We start from the raw sequence: 5,278 nt of genomic DNA on the forward strand, positions 1-5,278 counted from the left end.
GACCTTGTTTCATTCATGAAACTCACAGTGGCCTTAGATAGATCAGAGACTAAGTTTGCTAAATTAGAGGTATTTTGTTCAGAGTTCTCTGTCTGTTGCTGAGTGGATGATGGAAAAGGTTTACTATTGTTAAACCTGTTTCTTCCACCATTATTAAAGCCTTGTTGAGGCTTTTGATCCTTCCATGAGAAATTTGGATGATTTCTCCATGATGGGTTATAGGTGTTTCCATAAGGTTCACCCATATAATTTACCTCTGCTATTGTAGGGTTTTCAGGATCATAAGCTTCTTCTTCAGAAGATGCCTCTTGAGTACTGTTGGATGCAGCTTGCATTCCATTCAGACTCTGAGAAATCATATTGATTTGCTGAGTCAATATTTTGTTCTGAGCCAATATGGCATTCAGAGTATCAATTTCAAGAACTCCCTTCTTCTGAGGCATCCCATTACTCACAGGATTCCTCTCAGAAGTGTACATGAACTGGTTATTAGCAACCATGTCAATGAGTTCTTGAGCTTCTGCAGGCGTTTTCTTTAGGTGAATGGATCCACCTGCAGAATTATCCAATGACATCTTAGCTAGTTCAGACAGACCATCATAGAATATATCCAGGATGGTCCATTCTAACAGCATGTCAGAAGGACACTTTTTGGTCAGTTGCTTGTATCTCTCCCAAGCTTCATAGAGGGATTCACCTTCCTTCTGTCTGAAGGTATGAACATCCATTCTAAGCTTGCTCAGCTTTTGAGGAGGAAAGAACTTGGCTAAGAAAGCCGTGACCAGTTTATCCCAAGAGTTCAGGCTATCTCTGGGTTGAGAGTCCAATCACACTCTAGCTCTGTCTCTTACAGCAAAAGGGAAAAGCATGAGCCTGTAGACTTCAGGATCTACTCCATTAGTCTTAACAGTATCACATATCTGCAAGAATTCAGTTAAGAACTGAAAAGGATCTTCAGATGGAAGTCCATGAAACTTGCAGTTTTGCTACATCAGAGAAACTAATTGAGGTTTCAGCTCAAAGTTGTTTGCTCCAATGGCAGGAATGGAGATGCTTCTTCCATATAAATTGGAATTTGGTGCAATAAAGTCACCAAGCATTCTCCTTGCATTATTGTTGTTGGGTTCGGCTACCATCTCCTTTACTTGTTCAAAATTTTCAATAAGGTTGTCTCTGGATTGTTGTAATTTAGCTTCTCTTAGTTTCCTCTTCAGAGTCCTTTCAGGTTCTGGATCAGCTTCAACAAGAATGCCTTTTTCCTTGTTCCTACTCATAAGAAAGAGAAGAGAACAAGAAAAGAAGAGGAATCCTCTATGTCACAGTAAAGAGGTTCCTTATTGTTAGTAGAAGAAGAAAAGGAATAGGGGTGAAGAAGAATGAAGAATCCAAACACAAAGGTAAGGATAGGAGCAGTGATGTGAGATGAAGAGAAGTGTTAGTAGATGAATAAATAATTAGAAGGAGATGAGGGAGAAGGATTTTCGAAAATTATTTTTGAAAAAGGGTTAGTGATTTTCGAAAATAGTTTTTGAAAAAGGTTAGTAATTTTCGAAAATTAAAATAATTAGTTAATTAAAAAGAATTTTTGAAAAAGAGGGAAGATATTTTCGAAAATTAGAGAGAGAGAGTTAGTTAGGTAGTTTTGAAAAAGATAAGAAACAAATAAAAAGTTAGTTAGTTAGTTAAAACAAATTTGAAAATCAATTTTGAAAAGATAAGAAGATGAGAAGTTAGAAAAGATATTTTAAAATCAAATTTTGAAAAAGATAAGATAAGAAGATATTTTTGAAAAGATATGATTGAAATTAGTTTTGAAAAAGATTTGATTTTTGAAAAAGATTTTGAAAAAGATAAGATTTTTAAATTGAAAATTTGATTTGACTCATAAGAAACAACTAGATTTTAAAAAGTTTTGAAAAAGTCAACTCAAATTTTCGAAATTTATGAGTGAAAAAGGGAAAGATATTTTTTTGATTTTTGAATTTTTAATGATGAGAGAGAAAAAACATGAAAATGATGCAATGCATGAAAATTTTGGATCAAAACAATGAATGCATGCAAAAATGCTATGAATGTCAAGATGAACACCAAGAACACTTTGAAGATCATGATGAACATCAAAAACATATTTTTGAAAAATTTTTAATGCAAAGAAAACATGCAAGACACTAAACTTAGAAATCTTTAATGCTTAGGCACTAAGAATTCAAGAATGCATATTGAAAACATCATACAATACAAAACAATATAATATGAAGATCAATCAAGAAGGTTTTATCAAGAACAACTTGAAGATCATGATGAATGCAATGCATGAATGCAATTTTCGAAAAATGCAAGATGAGTATGCAATTGACACCAAACTTGAAGTTGACTCAAGACTCAAATAAGAAACACAAAAAATATTTTTGATTTTTATGATTTTATGATATTTTTGTATTTTCTTTAAATTTTTTCGAAAATCATTTTGAAAAAGAAAAATAAGGATTCCAAAATTTTTAACATGAATTCCAGGAATCTTATGCTCTTTAGTCTAAAGCTCCAATCAAAGGGTCAGGCATGGCTTAATAGCCAGCCAAGCTTTAGTATGTAACTCAGACATGACACGCCTGACATTCCCTATCCAAAAGAATTAGACATGACTTTACAGCTAGTCAGGCTTCAACATGCTTCATGAAACACTAGAATTCATTCTTAAAAATTCTGAAGAAAAATATATTTTTGAAAACATTTTTATTTTAAAATTTTTTCGAAAACAAAGGAGAAATTTTTGAAAGATTTTTGAAAAATTTTTGAAAATATATTTTTTTTTCGAAAAAAATTTTTGAAAATAAAACAAAAAGAAAATTACCTAATCTGAGCAACAAGATGAACCGTCAGTTGTCCAAACTCGAACAATCCCCGGCAACGGCGCCAAAAACTTGGTGCACGAAATTGTGATCTCAGGCAACGGCGCCAAAAATTCTGTACGCACGTCTTAATAAATTGTTTTTCATTCACAACTTCGATACAACTAACCAGCAAGTGCACTGGGTCGTCCAAGTAATAAACCTTACGTGAGTAAGGGTCGATCCCACGGAGATTGTTGGTATGAAGCAAGCTATGGTCACCTTGTAGATCTCAGTTAGGCGGATATAAAATAGTTATGGAGTTTTCGAAAATATATAATAAGGATAGAAATACTTATGTAAATCATTGGTGAGAATTTCAGATAAGCGCATAGAGATGCTTTCGTTCCTCTGAACCTCTGCTTTCCTGCTGTCTTCATCCAATCAATCCTACTCCTTTCCATGGCTGGCTTTATGTAAGGACATCACCTTTGTCAATGGCTACTTTTGATCCTCTCTGGAAAATGGTCCGATGCGCTGCCACTGCATGGCTAATCGTCTGGAGGCATCACCCTTGTCAATGGCTGCGTCCCATCCTCTTGTGAAAATGGTCCAAATGCTCTGTCACAGCACGGCTAATCATCTGAGGTTCTCGATCATACTGGAATAGGATTCACCCTCCTTTTGCGTCTGTCACTACGCCCAGCACTCGCGAGTTTGAAGTTCGTCACAGTCATTCAATCCCAGAGTCCTACTCGGAATACCACAGACAAGGTTTAGACTTTCCGGACTCTCATGAATGCCGCCATCAATCTAGCTTATACCACGAAGATTCTGATTAAGAGATCCAAGAGATACTCATTCAATCTAAGGTAGAACGGAAGTGGTTGTCAGGCACGCGTTCAAAGGGAATGATGATGATTGTCACGTTCATCACATTCAGGTTGAAGTGCGAATGAATATCTTAGAAGCGGAATAAATTGAATTGAATAGAAAAATAGTAGTACTTTGCATTAATTCTTGAGGAACAGCAGAGCTCCACACCTTAATCTATGGAGTGTAGAAACTCTACCGTTGAAAATACATAGGTGAAAGGTCCAGGCATGGCCGAATGGCCAGCCCCTCTGATCTAAGAACCAGGCATCCAAAGATGTTCAAAGATGTCTAATACAATAGTAAAAAGTCCTATTTATAATAAACTAGCTACTAGGGTTTACAGAAGTAAGTAATTGATGCATAAATCCACTTCCGGGGCCCACTTGGTGTGTGCTTGGACTGAGCTTGAATGTTACACGTGCAGAGGCTCTTTCTGGAGTTGAACACCAGGTTGTAACATATTTCTGGCGTTCAACTCTGGTTTGTGACTTGTTTCTGGCGTTTAACTCCAGACAGCAGCGTAGAACTGGCGTTCAACGCCCTTTTACGTCATCTAAACTCGTTCAAAGTATGGACTATTATACATTGCTGGAAAGCCCTGGATGTCTACTTTCCAACGCAATTCGAAGCGCGCAATCTTGAGTTCTGTAGCTCCAGAAAATCCACTTTGAGTGCAGGAAGGTCAGAATTCAACAGCATCAGCAGTCCTTCTTCAACCTCTAAATCTGATTTTTGCTCAAGTCCCTCAATTTCAGCCAGAAAATACCTAAAATCACAGAAAAACACACAAACTCATAGTAAAGTCCAGAAATGTGAATTTAACATAAAAACTAATAAAAACATCCCTAAAAGTAACTAGATTCTACTAAAAACATACTAAAAACAATGCCAAAAAGCGTATAAATTATCCGCTCATCAGAATGCGACTCTATGTAGATTACCGACAGTTGAACAAAGTGACTGTGAAGAACAAGTATCTGTTGCCGAGGATAGATGACTTAATGGATCAGTTGCAAGGAGCTGGAGTGTTTTCAAAAATTGATTTAAGATCCGGTTACCATTAGATAAGGGTGAAGGAGGATGACATTCCGAAAATTGCGTTTAGGACGCGCTATGGACACTACGAGTTTACGGTGATGTCCTTTGGGTTGACAAATGCACCTGCTGTGTTCATGGATTACATGAATCGAGTGTTTCGTTCCTTTTTGGACAAATTCGTGGTAGTATTCATAGATGACATTTTAGTTTACTCAAAGATGGCAAAGGAGCATGAAGAACATCTGAGAATCGTACTACAAGTTTTGAAGGAGAGGAAATTGTATGTGAAATTATCTAAGTGTGGGTTCTGGAAGGAAGAGGTGAAATTCTTAGGTCACGTAGTGAGGAAGGGTGGAATATCAGTGGATCCTTCAAAAGTGGAGGCAGTGATGGAATGGGAATAACCGACGTCAGTGACTGAGGTTAGGAGTTTCTTGGGGTTAGCCGGGTATTACAGAAGGTTCATTCACGGGTTTTCACAAATTGCACTATCAATGACTAAGTTAACAAGGAAAGAGACACCGTTTGTGTGGACG

The 5,278-nt window shown here is 36.7% G+C and overlaps 1 non-coding gene across 1 annotated transcript; it reads left to right on the forward strand.

The window, feature by feature from the left end:
* Positions 1-633: 633 nt before the first annotated feature.
* Positions 634-737, forward strand: LOC148581232 (small nucleolar RNA R71). The gene has a single exon (XR_015899710.1). It is a non-coding gene; the product is annotated as a small nucleolar RNA R71 (small nucleolar RNA).
* The last annotated feature ends 4,541 nt before the right edge of the window (positions 738-5,278 follow it).

This window comes from Arachis ipaensis, chromosome B10 (assembly GCF_059453495.1).
Source record: "Arachis ipaensis isolate K30076 ecotype BB chromosome B10, ASM5945349v1, whole genome shotgun sequence".
In the NCBI taxonomy this organism is placed as follows: Eukaryota; Viridiplantae; Streptophyta; class Magnoliopsida; order Fabales; family Fabaceae; genus Arachis; species Arachis ipaensis.